Below are 21659 nucleotides of genomic sequence, written 5' to 3' on the forward strand. Positions count from 1 at the left end.
TTAAATAATTACGAGTAATCGAATTTCGTTAATTTAAACGTTTTACGATTTATTTTTTAAACGATTAATTTATAAACGAAAATTAATTTATTTTTCGTTAACGATAATTTTTGTAAGGAATTATTTTAATTAAACATTTCTATTTTTAGTACTTTCCAAAAATAGCAACAAATTTCAGATATTTTGGTCAAATCTTGTGAAATTACTAAAAAGCCCTTAGAAGAGCCAAAGTCTCATCTCTATTTCCTTGCTCTCCACGTACAAATGGAGTGAAGGAATTTTCCTCCTTCTTCTTTTCCCTAAAATCAGTCCCCATTCAATTGCAAAGCCCAAATTGTCTTCCTTTTCTTCAATTACAAAAACCAGTTTCCATTTCTGAAATGCAACATCAAAAATCAAAACCAAAACCAACAATCAATTTCACTCCCCTTTGTTTTATGTGATTCGAACCACCACCGAGGCAGCCACCTCAACCACCGACTACCACCTCCATCCAGCACCACTCGACCTCCACAAACCCACCGTCGATCACCGTACCTCCCTACCCCTCTTCTTTTCCGTCGCGATCCCCTACCCCTTCCCCTGTCTTTCCCCTGCTCGCTGCACCACCAGTTCCACGCCGCCACCACACCGCAACCACCTCACCCCCTCTGGAGTAAACCCCCGCCTCCACCTTCGCCGTGAACCACCAATCCCTTCCTCCTAGATTCAACCGAAAAACCAACCACAAACTCCCCTGCTTCTCTCTTCTATGTTCGCACCCTTCCCTCTCCCTTTTCGGTTATGCCGTCGCACAACCACCATCATCATCGTCGCCTCCAGGCGCGGTTCACGGTGATGCGCCGCGCAGCCTGGCCACCTTCTTCCTCCCTCCTCTCGTTCCTCCTCCTCGTGCCACCCTCTGCTTCACCCCCTTCCCCTATTCGTTTCCCTTCCCAGTAAACCAAAATTTGGTTTCAATTATGAAACATTGAATTCCAATTTCCTCCAACCCAATTTAAGGTTGGGCCATTTCAGTTTGGGCCTTTTGGTGAGTTAAACCTAAGTTGTAAATTTCAGATTTTGAAACTATGAATTTGCATGTTTTAATAATTTTTAAGATATAATTATTTACTAATAAATTGTTATTATTTTTCAGGTTAATTATTGATTTTACGAAAATAAGTTACTAGTTTTATTTATACAAACGGAATTTAGATAATATTCATAAAAAAAAAAACGATTTATGAAATAAATATATACATATATTTTGATTGAAAATTTGATTAATAATATTTTCATTATATTTCGAAATTATATTTTATTAAAATTCGTTATTTACAAATTCGTTACTTATGAAATTTATGATTTTATAAAATATCGATTTTAAATTATTTATCGATCTAGTACTAATTAAATGATTTATTATTTTGAAAGAAATTGGACTCGGAGCTCAGGACGAACGAACCAAGGGAAAATCCTTAGCAAAATCGTGGAAGTGAGGTAACGGCTATTGCTAGTACCCGCAATTCCCTTATAAATGCGTTTATGAAATTACAATGTTATGATTTATTTATGAATTGAATGTTTTGACATGTTTTATGAATTGCGGGAAATGAAATGTGATTTGATTGGATTATTTATTATATTATGATTGAATGAAATTCTTATAAAACGATCTTTATAAGAAACCATGAATGAAATGATGTTTCTATGATGCCAGGAAAGAAATGATATTTTATTGATCCCAGGATCTAAATGATATTTTATCATGATCTCATGATCTAAAGGAATTATGTTACTTCTACTGAAGTAAAAAGGCTAAAATGTAAAATTAAACGAAACATGATAAATGAAAGTGAAATTCCTAGTCCGTTTGGCAGTATATGTTCACAGGTTATGATTCTCGGTCATGCATGTACCCATGGGGCATCCGCCCATTGAGTCAAGGCTCTCATGTTTTCGGGCCAAGGCCCCATGTTTATGGACAGCGGTCCATCGTGGAAGACGTTCCACCATGTCATACTTGCCACGGCTAGCATGTGCACCCTAAAGTTATGAAAGAATTAAATAAAGGACTTTATAAAATGTTTTACATTATTCTATTCTCCCTGTGTTATTAAATAAAATGAATTGAAATGAATTTACGTTGCTAGAATAGTTCGTTACTGAGTTTTCGGCTCACCGTTTTGTTTTCTGTTTTAGGTATTGCGGGGAACGATGGAAACGATTAGTGGCGAGGAATTTCACTTTGATAATTTCCACCTAGTTTATGTTTTGAGTTTTAATAGTTTAATTAAAGATTTTTAGTAAGTTATGTACTTTGATTTAGGTATTATAAAGGATTATATATATTTTTGGAGTAATTAATAGCTCACGATTGATGTTTGCCTTGTAATTTCCAAAGGGAAGTTACGGCAAGTAATGCCCCGACCGCATTAGGTTAATTCCGCTGCTAATTATGCTTTAAAAATTGAATTAGAGGTCGGGGTGTTATAGTTTGGTATCAGAGCCAAGGTTCTGTACCATAAGTGCTAAACCTTACGGGTTTTCGCACGAATAGAATTCATTAGGCTTCAAGTAAAGAGTTTTAAGTAATGAGTTAAAAAGAATTTTCTAAAATCATGTTACTTAAGTTAAAAGGAAAATGAGTATGAGTGTAGGAACGGGATGAACGGGTTTATTTTCTATGATTTATTTGCTTCCATTTGTTGGGACATGTTATGTTGAATATTGTTTATCGAGGCTACGAATGATGTCCCCAAGGGCTCGCAACGAGCACCATGATAACCACATTATGCACGAGGATTATGCCATATCGATGCAATTATGAGTGTTTTCTTTCCTAGTGATTGTGAATTAGAAATTGTCCTATGATGTTAGAGAAAGTTGAGTTTTAGTATCCTTTGATCTATCTAGATCTGATGTAATTTTGGGAATAAGTTGGTTGAATATGAAGCTAACACTAATTGTTTAAGGCATAGTGTGACCAAAACGCCAAAAGAGGATAGGATTGCATTCCATAAGTTAGTAAGAAAACCAACGATGCAAATTGTCACTGCTTTGAAAGCTCCGGTGGTGAATTTTTCTGGTTATCCTTGCAGTGTTGTCGATCACCACTCACTAACACAACTATCGTTTGTGAATATGTTTCCCTGAAAAGAAACCTAGTATGCCTCCACAGAGAGAATTAAACTTTAGCATAAAAGTAATCACAAGATCCACCCCGATTCCTAAAGCACCTATAGAATGACAGCAACTGAGTTGCAAAGAATTGAAGAAGCAATTAGATGATTACTTGGATAAGGGTATATTCAACTGAGTGATTCACTTTTGGGAGCCATGTCATATTTGTGAGGAAAAATGATGAAACTTTGAGGTTATGCATAAACTATAAAGGGTTAAAGGGGATTACTATTAAGAACAAATATCATTTACCCCTTAGTGATGATTTGTTTGACCAACTTCGAAGTATGAAGTATTTTCAAGGATAGATTTGAGGTCGTGATACCATCAACTTTGCATTAAACCCGCGCGAGGATATTTTAAGGAGAACTAATAACACCAACTATGGTTACCATGAGTTTGTTGTATTACCTTTTGGGTTAACTAATGCACCAGCTGTATTTATGGATTTAATGAATCGCATTTTCAAACCATACCTTGATGAGTTTGTAGTTGTTTCCATTTATGATATTTTGGTACATTCTAAGAGTAATGAGGAACACGAGGAGCATCGGAGGAAAGTGTTAGATATGTTGATTGAAAACCAATTATATGCTAAGTTGTCAAAGTGTAAATTCTGGCTTAAGGAAATATCGTTTTTAGGTCATATTATTTCTGAGAAAGGTGTATCTGTTGATCATGAGAAAGTAAAAGCAATCGTGGAATACCCTAGACCAACCAATGTCCCTGAAGTATGAAATTTTATGGGTTTAGCTGAAGGTTATCGAAAATTTATCTAAGATTTCTCTAAGGTTGCCTTACCCACAATCCGATTGGTTAGAAAGAATATCAAATATATGGGGAATGATGATTGTAAATCTGCAATTTCAGAACTTAAGAGACGTATCATAATTTCCTATATCCTTGCCTTCCATCCGGAACTAAGAGATTCGTTATTTATATTAATACTTCTAAACATGGAATATGATGTGTCGAAATGGAACAGGAAGGTCATAGATGATTCTCTCGCCAACTCCAAGTCCCTGAATAGAACTACCTTACCTATGATCTTGATATACAATACCCTACCAGAAAAGCTAATGTTATTATAGATGCTTGAGTCAAAATCCTACCTAAATTCGATCCTACCTTTCTACGAGCCAACCAAGATGATCTGTAAAACCTAGAAGTTAAGTTGTTAAGAATAAAGGAAATTTTTGTTTAAATGCGTTAAGTCAGTACCGAGACCAACTTTGATTGATGAGACTAAAGAAATATTTGCTATGGAAGTCAAGTTCCTTAAGGATAAAGGAAACGTTTGCTTGAATGCGAGGCCAACTTTGAATTATGAGATTAGGAAAGCACGAATTAAGGATTTGCAATAGGAACAAATGATCGTTGTGGAAGTCATGACCATTAGGTTCGAGATTATTCTGGGCTATCACCATCAGCTACACGTACTAAAAGATTGTCTATTAACCACGACCATAAAACCAATGACATTGTTAGCATGCTTCAGAAACCCATGATTGGAGTAGATTCTATGACAAAACCTCATGAAAAAGGCAGAGATGTTATCAATGGTCCTTGCAATTCTCTTTTCTAATTATTATGTATGATACTCGTTGATATTCCTTCATTTATTATTTGTCATACATGTTTAGAGTTCATACCAAATAGGTTGACGTGAGTAGGATAGTGAGTACTAGGTAATCTGAAAGTTCATGCATATTTAGGGGATGTAATGAAAGGATGATAGGTTGGAGATTATGAAGAATATTGACATTTATGCGTATGAAAGAATAGGAGTAAATTACTCCGATGACTAAGAGACAAAAGATTGAAATTGGAATTAGACAAGTAGGGGAGAGACTGAGATAGAGAAAATTTTAGTTGCCTATAGTAAGTGCCCAAATATATTTCGAGAAGGAACCATGATAGACCTTTAACAAGAGAATAAGATTTTAGTTTTCAACGAGATGAGGAGATTTAATTTGAGGAAATCATTCTAAGAATAATAACGTGAAAATGTCACCTTGGGAACCCCAATCTTAAGTATAAAGAAACAATAGCGTATGAGTATAAGTTATAGAGAATCAAGCCAAATTATGTTCATGTGTCCCGTATCAATGAAACTGGTACAAAGTATTTTGAAGGTTCGTTGAGCTATTAAGAATATACTAGAGGTTGTGAACCAAATACCATAAAGTTACCTGAAGTTATTTTGGGATTATCAATTGTATGTTAGATCTTGATGAATCACAATTAAGACCCGTGCTTTGATACATTTAGTAAACCTGCGTATGGATAGTTTAGGATTCATGGAGAACCCTAAGAAACAAAATTGAGGAAAATACAAGAGTTCGTGAAGTTTTGAAATATGTCAAGTTGGCAAGAAGGTAGTTTCGAAGGCTATGAAATGGCAATCTAAAGTGAACAACCTAGACTAATCTATGCTAAAGTATCTACCGTATATTTTGAGTATATATAGAAATCTCAACCAGGATATGTTAAAGGATCGAGTCACGTAATTTGGGCTGAGCCCTCCATCGTTGAAAGAATTTGACTTAGGAGAGAATATGTTGAACACCATTGTTTTAAAGTGAAATCAAAGAAACGCATGTTGAAGGACTAAAAGATGATTGATATGCCTCTATTAAGGAAGCTAAGAAGTTAAGCAGAAATGTTATGAACCCAACATGAGTTATGATAAAAGACCCATATGAGTTGACACATGGATAAGATCTTGAGGATTCTACCAAAATAAGTTATCAAGAATTAATCTGTCAATAAGGTTGATGATATCAATGAATGTTAGAAATTCGAAAAGAATGATTGAGGATTGCAATGGAATTGAGATTAGAAAATCAACATATGACATTTCTATAGGACCAGGTAATCTGAACTAAGTTTTCTGGAAGCTAGATTGTTTCTGATAAAGGCACGCTTGATGGCTTAGCATTCTTCGAAAAATCCGAGGTTTGTTGACTTAAAATATAAAGGATAAGTAGCAACCTCACATGTCTATCGACGTATTTTTAGTCACGTTATTGGACTCAAACCCCTGCAACAAACGTAGTCAACAAAGTTATTTAACTTAGCAGAAAAGATCGAAGATCGAAATCAAACGAATAAAGTAATGAAACCCAACAACAAGATTCCTGAAGCAAAGAAGCCCAATATCAAATGAAAGCAAAACCTCTTCAAATAGTCACCTAAGAATGAGATGATGTACGAATCTCCATGTTTTCTGTGAATGTGTAATGTATCAACCATGCTTATGCGTGAGATCAAATGATTGGTTATGACATGTATGTTTTCGATTAGTGAATGACAAATAGAACGATTAAATATGACTCGTATGATTCTAAGAATGGCTATTTCGACTGAGCTCCAGTTTCGAGGACGAAACTTTTTCTAAGGGGGTAAGAGTGTAATACCCCGAAATTTTAAACATGATTTATTAAAATTAAGAATATTTATTAGCTTAATTTCGTTTTAAATAATTACGAATAATCGAATTTCGTTAATTTAAACGTTTTACGATTTATTTTTAAACGATTAATTTATAAACGAAAATTAATTTATTTTTCGTTAACGATAATTTTTGTAAGGAATTATTTTAATTAAACATTTCTATTTTTAGTACTTTCCAAAAATAGCAACAAATTTCAGATATTTTGGTCAAATCTTGTGAAATTACTAAAAAGCCCTTAGAAGAGCCAAAGTCTCATCTCTCTTTCCTTGCTCTCCACGTACAAATGGAGTGAAGGAATTTTCCTCCTTCTTCTTTTCCCTAAAATCAGTCCCCATTCAATTGCAAAGCCTAAATTGTCTTCCTTTCCTTCAATTACAAAAACCAGTTTCCATTTCTGAAATGCAACATCAAAAATCAAAACCAAAACCAACAATCAATTTCACTCCCCTTTGTTTCATGTGATTCGAACCACCACCGAGGCAGCCACCTCAACCACCGACTACCACCTCCATCCAGCACCACTCGACCTCCACAAACCCACCGTCGATCACCGTACCTCCCTACCCCTCTTCTTTTCCGTCGCGATCCCCTGCCCCTTCCCCTGTCTTTCCCCTGCTCGCTGCACCACCAGTTCCACGCCGCCACCACACCGCAACCACCTCACCCCCTCTGGAGTAAACCCCCGCCTCCACCTTCGCCGTGAACCACCAATCCCTTCCTCCTAGATTCAACCGAAAAACCAACCCCAAACTCCCCTGCTTCTCTCTTCTATGTTCGCACCCTTCCCTCTCCCTTTTCGGTTATGCCGTCGCACAACCACCATCATCATCGTCGCCTCCAGGCGCGGTTCACGGTGATGCGCCGCGCAGCCTGGCCACCTTCTTCCTCCCTCCTCTCGTTCCTCCTCCTCGTGCCACCCTCTGCTTCACCCCCTTCCCCTATTCGTTTCCCTTCCCAGTAAACCAAAATTTGGTTTCAATTATGAAACATTGAATTCCAATTTCCTCCAACCCAATTTAAGGTTGGGCCATTTCAGTTTGGGCCTTTTGGTGAGTTAAACCTAAGTTGTAAATTTCAGATTTTCAAACTATGAATTTGCATGTTTTAATAATTTTTAAGATATAATTATTTACTAATAAATTGTTATTATTTTTCAGGTTAATTATTGATTTTACGAAAATAAGTTACTAGTTTTATTTATACAAACGGAATTTAGATAATATTCATAAAAAAAAAACGATTTATGAAATAAATATATACATATATTTTGATTGAAAATTTGATTAATAATATTTTCATTATATTTCGAAATTATATTTTATTAAAATTCGTTATTTACAAATTCGTTACTTATGAAATTTATGATTTTATAAAATATCGATTTTAAATTATTTATCGATCTAGTACTAATTAAATGATTTATTATTTTGAAAGAAATTGGACTCGGAGCTCAGGACGAACGAACCAAGGGAAAATCCTTAGCAAAATCGTGGAAGTGAGGTAACGGCTATTGCTAGTACCCGCAATTCCCTTATAAATGCGTTTATGAAATTACAATGTTATGATTTATTCATGAATTGAATGTTTTGACATGTTTTATGAATTGCGGGAAATGAAATGTGATTTGATTGGATTATTTATTATATTATGATTGAATGAAATTCTTATAAAACGATCTTTATAAGAAACCATGAATGAAATGATGTTTCTATGATGCCAGGAAAGAAATGATATTTTATTGATCCCAGGATCTAAATGATATTTTATCATGATCTCATGATCTAAAGGAATTATGTTACTTCTACTGAAGTAAAAAGGCTAAAATGTAAAATTAAACGAAACATGATAAATGAAAGTGAAATTCCTAGTCCGTTTGGCAGTATATGTTCACAGGTTACGATTCTCGGTCATGCATGTACCCATGGGGCATCCTGTAATCCCCCGTAAATTTATAAATGTTATTAATATATTTTAACGTATAGTTAATATATTTAAATAAGAATTTACGGATTTTAGAAATAAATATATAATTAACGTATATTTATTTTATTACATTTTGAATATTTTTAACGATTTATGCAATCTAAAATAATTTTAGAATTCTATGTAGAAAAGAATTTGGATTGCGAAAACGCGATTGAATTTCAAAAACAATCCTAATCGGTTTTGGATTCAAACAACATCAATTCCAATCCTAGCCCAAGTTTGCAAAGCCCAATAAATAAACCCAAACAAAATTACCCATAATTCTCTTCCCCTTCCCTTCACGTGAAAATCAAAACAGAAAAACCACCGAACCCTCCATTCACGTACGTGAACCTGCAAAAGAAAAAAAAAACACTCAGGTCTCTTGGTCCCAGCCGCCGCCGTCGACCAACCGCCAACCGACCACCGTCGTTCTTCCTCCTCCTGCGCCCGGTAATTTCACCTCCTTCCTCTTCTCTTTCGTTTTCTCTTTCTTCCATTTTATCCCCCCTTAATCGCAGATTCTGTTTCGCACAGCCACCGCAGCCGCCGCACGCACCACCGCGCTGCCCCCCTAGCCAACCACCGTCCACATTGTTGCGCAAGCCGTCGCTGCTTCCCAGCCAGGCTGCGTCCTTCCTTCACTCGTTCTCCTTTCCTCTTTTGCTCCTCTTTACTTCTTGCGGAAGTCAGTCACCACGGTTGCAGCCTCGCCGCCAGCCACGACCACCTGCCGCCGCGTGCACCAGCCATTGCCGCCGGCCAGCCTTCCCTTGAATCTTTATTTGGTTAATTTCTTGAACCCTAAGTAATTCAATTAAATATTATAAATTTATGTTATTAATTTAAGTTATGTTTTAATTAAATTGAATTTAGAATTTCTATGATTTAATTCGAATTTCATATTTTTATATTATGTTTAAATAGTAAATTTAATTTTCAGTTTATATAATGCATTGAAATAACGATTTGAATTAGTTAAAGCGGGAATTTTAAGTCTTTAATGGTTGGAAATCATGGTGGGATGATTAGGGATTTTGAAATTGATTGTTTCAACGTTCTAAGAACGTTAATTGGTCTAGGTGAAGTTTTTAAACGAGTTATATTGCTGAAAATTTAAGTATGGTATTTGCGAAAAGTTTTCAACGAATTTCAAACATCGAATTCAATAATTATGATGCTAGGAAATCAAATATTCAAGTTTTGATATTGGGGAAGGTTCTAAATATGTTTAGGATGTATTTAGATTGCTTTATTATGGTTGTGAAAGATTAGAAATTGATTGGGAATATTTGTTGATTGTTTTAGGCGGAGAATTCTCCCTAGGTGACTTTTGAAAGTGTTAAAGTGGCCTATTAGTTTGTCTACACAAGGTACGTACATACCTGTGTGCTTGGAATGTGTGTTATTTGTTGAATCCATGCTGAAAGTTGTTGATGAACTTGATTATGTTGGAATTTCATGTTTAATATTGTTGGATGGACATGTTGAACATATATATTTCGTTATGAGGATTATAACATGTTAGTAGATGATTGATGCAAACAAGTTTGATTGGGAACACTAGATTACTTTATATATATTGATTCAGATCGATTGATTGTTGTTCCCTTTTAGCTTTTCACTACTTTATGAGGGCCGAGGACCTTGTTTAGTAAGTTGAAACCTTATACCCATATAGAGGGGTTGATCAGTATTAAAGGAAAGGTTGGATTTAATTGGAATGAGTGTTGATTGACATCTCTGTGATCACTTACCTAATTCCAAGATAAAAACAGTGGAGAATAATTGTTGATTGTATGACTTATGTGATTGTAGAGTCATAACGGAGTTTAATTGGTAAAGCATGTAAAGTGAAACTGAGTAGCAATAGCTTTAGACTGTGCACGTCTAAAGTGACGGACAATCAGGAGTTGGGGTCATGGGTCGCCTATGGCTTTCTCTGGGCCGGATTGATCACCGGTTCTATTTATTCAAAAGTCCCTCGATATCGCAGGTCATTGGGGTTTACGGAGTCGCGCCCGTACCTCGTCTTCCTTAGTGAAGAAGAAGAAGTTTCTAGTAGACAGCTCAGTCCATTGACTATTTCAATTAAAATAATGTTAAAGATACAAAGGTCTAGTTCAGTCAAATATAGTCTTCAAGTCAATATGTTTTGGTTATCCTTGCTTATGTTTTATTTAGTATCATGTTAGTGAAGGAAATAATGCCCTTGGTCCAAGTATGCATTCAATGATAAGTCTAATATATGCGGTTCAGTATTAATTAACAAGTTAATAATTCAGTGAGATCAAGTGAGCTGAATGCCTAGCTAGAGGCCGCTTCAGTTCAAGTGGAATTAATGATATTAATCCACAACTTACTCTTGACTGAACCCGTAGGGTCACACAAATAGTACGTAAACGGATCAAGTATTTAATGGCATTAAATACTCCATCTATGGATATTCGGAATCGACGGATCTCGGTTTCAGTGGGAGCTGAGATCGTCACAGGCAAGAAATGAATACTCCGGAAACGATGATATTGCCGGAAACGGAAATATGGATCGTATCGGAAATATAAATATTATCCAAGTCGTAGATGTTACCGGAAACGGAAACATGGTACATATCGGGAAATATTATTGGAAATAGAAATATTGCCGGAATCGGAAATATTGCCGGAAACGGAAATATTGTCTGAATCGGAAATATTATCGGAATCGAAAAATAATTCCGGAAACGGAAATATTAAATATTTGTTCGAAACGGAAATTAATTCCGGAATCGGAAATGTTAAATATTGTTCGTATCGGAAATGAATTCCGGAATCGGAAAATTAATCGGAAGCGCGTCGTACGAATTAGCATCGGACGAGCTTGCTAGACGAAGGCCCAGCACGAAGCCAGGCCCACGTCCAGCAAGGGAAACGCGCGCCACAAACACGCAAGCCCAAGGCTGCTCCAGGCCCACCGCAAGGCAGGCCCAGCGCGCGCCCAAGGCTGCGGCAGTCGTGGGCTGCGATGCTCGGGCTGTGCGCGCGCGATGGCGCCCCTCGTGGGCTGCTGTGCGTGCGTGGGTGTTTGTGTTCACATACGAAACCTAAAACGTACAGGATTCGTTTAATGATTAAATTCCTAATTCTATTTGATAAATTAATTAAATAAGAGTTTTATTATGATTCTAATTTTAATTAATTTGTATCCTAATAGGATTCCAATTCTCTTTCCATACCCCTATAAATATGTGGCCTGGGTTCACAATTTATAACAAGTTTTCAAGTATTCAAAAGTGAGTTTTTTGAGAGAAACATTCAGTCACATTCCTTGCTCAAAAGTGCCGAAATTTTTTAGTACCTTAAGGGCGATTCTAGTTGGTCAATCTTAAGGCGGATCCGGACGTGCTGTGGACTATCTACGGAGGGACGACACTTGGAGTCCTAAAGACTTGTTCTTGTTCGGTTCGGGCGCAGCTATGGAAGGCACGCAACAAAGAGTATGCATCTAAACTATGCTATATGATTATGTGTAAATAATATGTATTCCTGGCTAAATGGTTTTTCCGCATGATTTATGAATTGTCATATGTATCATAACCTAACAGTGGTATCACGAGCCTCTTATTATTTTCATAATCTAAATTGCATGAACATGGTTAAATATTACAAATTTGCAAGAATTAAAAGGGGTGATTAATTTTCGTAATTGTTAATTAATTGCAAATTGCGTTTATTTAATTATACGTACGCAGTTTTTCGGCAGTTTCTTCGTTACTCATCCAAATCGAGTGATTTTTGTGTCAATTCCGCATGTAAAAGGCATTCTAAAATTTTGACAAAAATAATAATTTTCTGCCGAACCCAGAATTCTCAAATTCGAAGCCTAACTATGACTTTTCGAAGGTTTTAGTTTTTCGAATGCAAAATTTCGTAAATTTAAGATGTTAAATTAAATATTTGCGATTCTTGTTGATAAATCTTGAATTTTTGATTGACCTACTGTATATGTTTAACAATTTTGAATGCCTAGCCTTGTTAATTATGCAATCTAATTTGTAATTATGATTAATTTGTTGAAAATTAGAATAATTTAGAATTAATTTGATTTTCATAATTAATTATAATTTAATTAGATACCTATGATTAAAAACCACCATAAAAATTGTAAATTTATGATAAATTTTGAATTTTTATGACCTAGACTTGAATCCATGTTAATCGGAAATCAATTGAATAATAAATTTTCGATTTTTCGCCCTAAAATTATGAAATTAATATTAATTTATTAATTTGTCATTAATTTTAAATATAAATTTTTTAAATTTTATGCGATTCGTTCATATAACTTGCACGCACAAAGCAATGGACGCTACGTGTTACCCTTAAGGGGTGTTGTATAGTGCGGGCATGCGACGACGAGCAAGGGAGCTCGTCGCCCGTGCGGCACGAATGCAATGAGCAAGGGCATGGTGCACGAGCACAAGGCAGCAGCCCTGCCTTGTGTCGTGGGCTACGAGCAATGGACGAATGGGCTTGGGCGAAGGCAAGGCACGGCAGTCGCGTGTGGGCAGCAAGCGAGCTGCGCCACAACGCGCACTGCCTCGCAAAAGCGCGCGCAGCCTCGCGCGCAGCGAGCGCAAGCTCGCGTGCCACAAGTGCTGCGCCCAGCGTCGATGCCTCGCGCAGCGAGCGCTGGCTCGCACAAGCGAGCGCTGGCGAGCGCGCGCAGCGAGCGCTGGCTCGCATCAAGCGAGCGCTGGCGAGCGCGCACATCGAGCGCTGGCAAGTGCGCACAGCGAGCAATGGCTCGCGTGCATCGAGCGCTGGCGCGCGCGCAGCGAGCACCAACTCGTGCGATGGCTTGCGAAGGGTAGAAGCAGCAGCTATGCGACGCAACGCATGGGCTGCGCGCACATGGCCAGCGATGGCTGTGTGCGTGTGGCCCATGGGCGTGCGATGCGTAGGGTGTTTGCGTTACGATTAGATCGTTTTGAATGTTTAATTTGAAATTTTCAGTTTACGTAATTTTAATTAATTTTAAAATTAATAATTTAAATTATTTTCTTGGATTTTGATTTTGAATATTGTAATTATAATAAATTTTTATTTATTCTAATTATTTTACTAAAATTAAAATCATGAATTAATTTAAATACGACTGAAATTAAATTAAACTTTTTGGATTCAATTATAAATTTACATGAGCTTTAAATTTTAATTAAATTTGTATGTTTCCGGTTGGACTAGAAATACATTTTTATGTTTTAAAATTAGTAAAGCATATGAATTTGTTGGTTTGAGTGGGAGCCCTTTTTAGTCATAAACTCTTGATTAGGTCTACAAAACCTTAAGGTTAAAACAACTTGATTAGAATTAATAAGGACTGAATAATTGGTAGATTATTGGTGCCCTTGATTAATTGTTGCAAATGTTTACGTGATGCATAATGTGTTTTACTAACCAGCTATGTGGGCCATTCATGATAATGAATGGATGAATGGTATATATTGTATATGTACTGTTTTGCAGGTTATGAAGTGACTAGTATGGCCCAAATAGGATAGAAAATATGGTCTGCGTACCATTAATTTGAATGTAATTGGTCTAAAGTACCAAAGTTGTTTTTCAATTCAAATATGGTCTGCGTACCATCAAATAGTTGTAATTAGTTTCAATTATAGCTTATCCTATTTGAAGAAAATGGTGCCTCCCACGGAGATTTTCAAGACGGACTTTGAAGTCAAAGCTTCAAGATGAAGTCGGGCCATACTAGATCACATTTATCTTATGCATGTTTTAAGTTATTTATTGCTTTTAAATATGTCTTAAAATGCATAAGATCAAAAGCTTGATTATGTTGCATGATTAAGGATTTTAGTTCACTTAAAATCTAATCAACATAGTAAGAGCCTTAAGTTCCAAACTTAAAAATTGAGTTAAAAGGTGCCATGCCAAAATATACACTTGCTTGGATATCCTTTACATCAATCTAGTAATAGTTTTCGCTCAGCGAGGTGTTACTTATTGGTCCTAAAGGGGCAAGGTACACAAATAATTGTGAGTACATGTTAGTTTTGGTGAAACTCAACGATATAAGTAAGGAGTCCTTTTATGTCGTGGCAAAATCGATAGGTTTACCTAATAAGTTCTTAGACGTACCTATCAACCAAGAATAGTTTCTAGACTATTAGCAAAAGGTTTTTGCTTACCTATGATGTTTTAGGATTAAGTCGACAAACTGTGCTTAGTTCTTCAATGATTTTAGGATCTTGGAATCATTTTATTCACACCTGTCGGAACACATAACTTGAATAAAATGCTTAATAAACATTGAATTATGCATGTATGCTAGAATTTAAGTTTATTAAGAGAAACTGTGAATGGTTATTTATTTGTTTATTTTTTTCAATTGTAGTTTTTAATATGGCAAACAACAATTCATTCAACATTCGATCAATTCTCGAAAAGGAGAAGTTGAACGGGAAAAACTTCCTTGACTGGCAAAGGAACTTGCAAATAGTTCTTATGCAGGAAGAAAAGGAGTATGTCCTAGAAGAGGCGATGCACGAAGCCGCAGGCGACGGGGTCACTCAGGCAGCCCTCAATCGTTGGATTGATGCCAACAAGGATGTGAAATGTCTAATGCTCGCCACCATGAGTGCGGATCTGCAGAAAACGTTCATCAACTCAGATGCTTTCACAATCATCAGTGAGTTGAAGAACATGTTCCAAGATCTGGCTCGAGTCGAAAGATTCGAGACTCATAGGCAAATTCTTGAGACCAAGCTTAAGAAAAGGCGAGCCCGTAAGTCCACATGTTCTCAAAATGATTGGACTCATTGAGAATATGAGTCGGCTGGATCAGCAATTTTCTCAGGAAATGGCTATAGACACCATCCTCCATTCTCTTCATAACGGGTATGATCAGTTCAAACTGAACTACAGTATGAATAGTCTGGACAAAACGCTCACTGAGCTTCACGGTATGCTGAAGACTGCTGAAAAGACGCTCAAAAGTGATAAGCAGGATGTGCTTATGGTGCGTGGGGGCAAGTTCAAGAAATCTGGAAAGAAGAGGAATGCTAAGAAAGGTGGCAACAAGGCCAGCCCAACTAGGCAAACTGGCGCCAAATCTGTAAAGAGGAAGGTCAGTCAACCCACTTCTGAATCCGAATGCTTCTACTGCAAGAAGAAGGGGCTTTGGAAGAGAGATTGCTTGAAGCTAAAGGAAGATCAGAAGAACGGAACAGTCGTTCCATCTTCAGGTATTTTCGTTATAAACTGTATACTTGCTAATTCAACTTCTTGGGTATTAGATACAGGTTGTGGCTCACACTTATGTTTCAATCCACAGGGACTAAGAAGAAGTAGAAAGTTAAGCAAGGGTGAAGTCGACCTACGAGTGGGAAATGGAGCACGGATTGCTGCATTAGCTGTAGGAACTTACTATTTGTCGTTGCCCTCCGGGCTAGTTTTGGAACTGGAAGAATGTTTCCATGTTCCAAGTCTTACTAAAAACATCATTTCAGTTTCTTGCTTAGATGCTAAGGGATTTTCTTTTTTAATAAAAGACAATAGTTGTTCGTTTTATTTTAAGGAGATGTTTTATGGATCTGCTAGATTAGTCAATGGACTTTATTTATTAGATCACGACAAACAAGTATACAACATAAATACCAAAAGGGCCAAAAAGGATGATTCAGATCTCACCTATCTGTGGCATTGTCGATTAGGCCATATAAACTTGAAACGCTTAGAAAGACTTCAAAAGGAAGGAATTCTAGAACCATTTGACTTAGAGGATTATGGTAAATGCGAATCATGTTTACTTGGCAAAATAACAAAGCAACCTTTCTCTAAAGTTGGAGAAAGAGCAAATGAACTATTGGGTTTAATCCATACAGATGTATGTGGACCAATGAGTACAAATGCTAGAGGTGGTTTCAGCTACTTTATCACTTTCACTGATGACTTCAGTAGATATGGTTATGTCTACCTAATGAAGCATAAGTCTGAATCCTTTGACAAATTCAAGGAATTTCAGAGTGAAGTAGAGAATCAATTAGGCAAGAAGATTAAGGCACTGCGGTCTGATAGAAGCGGTGAATATCTGAGCTATGAATTTGATGACCATCTGAAAGAATGTGGAATTCTATCAGAATTGAATCCTCCTGGAACACCACAATGGAACGGTGTGTCAGAACGGAGGAACAGAACCTTGCTAGACATGGTCAGGTCAATGATGGGTCAGGCCAAACTTCCATTAGAATTTTGGGGACATGCACTAAATACAGCTGCACTCACTATAAATAGAGCTCCGTCTAAAGCTGTCGAAAAGACTCCATACGAATTATGGTTTGGAAAGCCTCCAAATGTGTCTTTTCTTAAGATTTGGGGATGTGAAGTATACGTCAAACGATTAATTTCAGACAAACTTCATCCAAAATCTGACAAATGTATCCTTGTGGGCTATCCAAAGGAAACAAAGGGGTATTATTTCTACAATACATCTGAGAACAAAGTGTTTGTTGCTCGAGATGGTGTCTTTTTGGAGAAAGATCACATTTCCAAAATGACAAGTGGGAGAAAAGTAGACCTCGAAGAAATTCGAGTCGAACAACAAACTCTAGAGAATGCTCAAGATGACATTCAGGATGAAACTCAGAGATCTTTAGAAGAATCTGGTGAGAATCATGGTCAATCTAGAAATGTTACCCCGCGTAGATCGCAAAGATATAGATCTCAACCGGAAAGGTACTTAGGTATTTTGACGAACAAGAGCTATGACGTTCTATTACTTGAAAGTGATGAACCTGCGACTTACAAACAAGCTATGACGAGCCCTAGCTCCAAGCAATGGCAAGAAGCCATGCAATCTGAATTAGACTCCATGTCTGAAAACCAAGTATGGGATTTGGTCGATTTGCCAGATGGCTACCAAGCCATTGGAAGCAAATGGGTTTTCAAACTGAAAAAGGACAAGGATGGGAAACTTGAAGTTTTCAAAGCTAGATTGGTTGCAAAAGGTTACAGGCAAGTCCACGGTGTGGATTACGATGAAACCTTTTTCACCAGTTGCAATGCTAAAGTCTATTCGGATAATGTTAGCAATCGCTGCATATTACGATTACGAAATATGGCAGATGGATGTCAAAACTGCTTTCTTAAACGGCGTTTTAACAGAAACTGTGTTTATGACACAGCCTGAAGGTTTTGAGGATCCAAAGAATGCTAAAAAGGTATGCAAGCTAAAGAAGTCAATCTACGGATTGAAGCAGGCATCCAGGAGCTGGAATATACGTTTTGATGAAGCAGTCAGTGACTTTGGTTTCATCAAGAACGCAGACGAATCTTGTGTATACAAGAAGGTCAGTGGGAGCAAAATTGCTTTCCTAGTATTGTATATCGATGACATATTACTTATCGGAAATGACATTCCTATGTTGAACTCTGTCAAGATTTGGCTTGGGAAATGTTTTTCGATGAAAGATCTAGGAGAAGCACAGTACATATTGGGCATCAAGATTTACAGAGATAGATCTAAAAGGATGATTGGACTTAGTCAAAGCACTTATATCAATAAGGTGCTTGATAGGTTCAAGATGGCGGACTCCAAGCGAGGCTACCTACCCATGTCTCATGGAATGACTCTAAGCAAGACTCAGTGCCCAAAAACACTTGATGAGCGTAGACGAATGAATGGGATTCCATATGCATCATTGATTGGTTCAATAATGTATGCTATGATATGTACACGCCCGGATGTTGCGTACGCACTCAGTGCTACGAGCAGATACCAGTCAGACCCAGGAGAGGCGCATTGGACTGCTGCCAAGAATATTCTGAAGTACCTGAAAAGGCACAAAGATGACTTCCTGGTCTATGGTGGAGATGATGAATTAATTGTTAAAGGCTATACGGACGGAAGTTTCCAAACCGACAAAGATGATTTCAGATCACAGTCTGGGTTTGTCTTCTGCCTCAACGGAGGAGCAGTAAGCTGGAAAAGTGCTAAGCAAAGCACCATTGCGGATTCTACAACTGAAGCGGAGTACATTGCTGCACATGAAGCAGCAAAGGAAGCTATATGGCTAAGGAAGTTCATAGGTGAACTTGGTGTAGTCCCCTCCATTAAAGGACCAATAGCCCTGTATTGTGATAATAACGGAGCTATTGCACAGGCAAAGGAGCCTAGACACCACCAAAGAGTCAAGCATGTACTTCGTAGATTTCACCTTCTACGAGAGTTCGTTGAAAGAAAAGAAGTCGAGATAAGCAAAATTGGAACTGATGACAACATATCAGATCCATTGACTAAACCTCTCCCGCAGGCGAAGCACAACTCGCACACTGCAGCTATGGGAATCAAGCATATTGGAGAATGGCTTTGATGTCTCTGTTTAATGTTTTAAAGTTTTAGAGTTTAAATCTTTGTAAAACATTATTGGTTAATCATTTACAATAAATGAAGAGAATTCATTTTTCCATTTAATTTATGGTTTATTAAATGATGAGTCCCTTCAATTTGACGATATATTCAAGATAGACTGTCAGGACCAGTCCAGTGACTAAGAAATGTCTATCAAGTGAACTTGAATGTCAAAGGTTGAAAATGGTCCCTAGTCGGAGTTTTCTATAAAATTGGACGCATAGAAAACGTTAGACGACTAGAATGCAAGATGACTAGTAGTTCTGTTTCTTGAACTATGTGGACATGGCAATGTCATAATCATTTGCATAGATACTTACTTTGGGAAGACTAGTATCGGACAAGACCTATGAAACTTTACTGTAAGAGATGAAAATCTGTCATAAGTAAATTTCATTAAAATTATTAGACACTAAATCCTCAATACCTGAGTGATTTGAGATTACTTGTTTGAGAACTGGTTGCTTTGACGTTGACCAACCGTCGCACCGTAAAAGGAGGCTATAAAGGCAACGCTCAGGTAATCACCTATCAAACGAAGTCTAATCTCAAGATCGCAAGATTGGGATTGTCCTCCCATAAATCGGGATGAGATGCTTAAAAGTTGTACAAGGCCACTCGGAGAGCTAGAAACTGTGAAATGCATGGCCGTGCTCGGATGAATCATAGGCTATGATTATCTGTTTATTTGATCAGTTGAACTCTGAAACCGAGGAACACCTCTGGACATAATAAGGATGACAACTCTTACCTTATGTTCAAGAGCAAGCATCGAGCGACAAAGGAATTAGGAAATGCACACTTGTCCCTAAGGACAAGTGGGAGACTGAAGGAAATAATGCCCTTGGTCCAAGTATGCATTCAATGATAAGTCTAATATATGCGGTTCAGTATTAATTAACAAGTTAATAATTCAGTGAGATCAAGTGAGCTGAATGCCTAGCTAGAGGCCGCTTCAGTTCAAGTGGAATTAATGATATTAATCCACAACTTACTCTTGACTGAACCCGTAGGGTCACACAAATAGTACGTAAACGGATCAAGTATTTAATGGCATTAAATACTCCATCTATGGATATTCGGAATCGACGGATCTCGGTTTCAGTGGGAGCTGAGATCGTCACAGGCAAGAAATGAATACTCCGGAAACGATGATATTGCCGGAAACGGAAATATGGATCGTATCGGAAATATAAATATTATCCAAGTCGTAGATGTTACCGGAAACGGAAACATGGTACATATCGGGAAATATTATTGGAAATAGAAATATTGCCGGAATCGGAAATATTGCCGGAAACGGAAATATTGTCTGAATCGGAAATATTATCGGAATCGAAAAATAATTCCGGAAACGGAAATATTAAATATTTGTTCGAAACGGAAATTAATTCCGGAATCGGAAATGTTAAATATTGTTCGTATCGGAAATGAATTCCGGAATCGGAAAATTAATCGGAAGCGCGTCGTACGAATTAGCATCGGACGAGCTTGCTAGACGAAGGCCCAGCACGAAGCCAGGCCCACGTCCAGCAAGGGAAACGCGCGCCACAAACACGCAAGCCCAAGGCTGCTCCAGGCCCACCGCAAGGCAGGCCCAGCGCGCGCCCAAGGCTGCGGCAGTCGTGGGCTGCGATGCTCGGGCTGTGCGCGCGCGATGGCGCCCCTCGTGGGCTGCTGTGCGTGCGTGGGTGTTTGTGTTCACATACAAAACCTAAAACGTACAGGATTCGTTTAATGATTAAATTCCTAATTCTATTTGATAAATTAATTAAATAAGAGTTTTATTATGATTCTAATTTTAATTAATTCGTATCCTAATAGGATTCCAATTCTCTTTCCATACCCCTATAAATATGTGGCCTGGGTTCACAATTTATAACAAGTTTTCAAGTATTCAAAAGTGAGTTTTTTGAGAGAAACATTCAGTCACATTCCTTGCTCAAAAGTGCCGAAATTTTTTAGTACCTTAAGGGCGATTCTAGTTGGTCAATCTTAAGGCGGATCCGGACGTGCTGTGGACTATCTACGGAGGGACGACACTTGGAGTCCTAAAGACTTGTTCTTGTTCGGTTCGGGCGCAGCTATGGAAGGCACGCAACAAATAGTATGCATCTAAACTATGCTATATGATTATGTGTAAATAATATGTATTCCTGGCTAAATGGTTTTTCCGCATGATTTATGAATTGTCATATGTATCATAACCTAACAGTTAGGATTGTTCGTTTAATAGAATCATGTTAGGATTATTATTGATTTAGTATGTAGTACTCAGCTTTGCTGATTACGTGCTTTTGCTTGTGCATGTTGATCATGGCTATGCCTTATTGATCCTGTGATGACCCAATCTTTGGTGAGCAGTCTCTAAGGATCAATAAGCATTGTCCATCTGCAGGTTTGAAGATGTTGCATCATTGGGATCGGGAATAGAGAGCTTGTATTTAGTTTTGATTTGCTAAGTTGACTTGGGTTTGTTTAATTGGACTTTAAACTTGTTAGTTGATCTTATTTTCGTTGATTGGTTTTGGGATTAACTATGTAATCGATTATTTATAAACCTAAAGTTAGTTTTATGTTTTCCGCTGCAAAATTCTGAATAAGCCGTTACGTTTTCACACGGGCGATAATGCCTTGATAATTCTCTATGTTTTATATTAAAAGA

At 37.4% G+C, this 21659-nt stretch overlaps 1 long non-coding RNA gene across 1 annotated transcript; it reads left to right on the forward strand.

The window, feature by feature from the left end:
- Positions 1 to 9881: 9881 nt before the first annotated feature.
- LOC130472274 (uncharacterized) lies at positions 9882 to 21612 on the forward strand. Its single transcript, XR_008932305.1, has 2 exons — positions 9882 to 9960; positions 21359 to 21612. It is a non-coding gene; the product is annotated as an uncharacterized lncRNA (long non-coding RNA).
- Positions 21613 to 21659: the final 47 nt, after the last annotated feature.

The sequence above is a fragment of the Spinacia oleracea genome, chromosome 4 (genome assembly GCF_020520425.1).
Source record: "Spinacia oleracea cultivar Varoflay chromosome 4, BTI_SOV_V1, whole genome shotgun sequence".
NCBI lineage: Eukaryota > Viridiplantae > Streptophyta > Magnoliopsida > Caryophyllales > Amaranthaceae > Spinacia > Spinacia oleracea.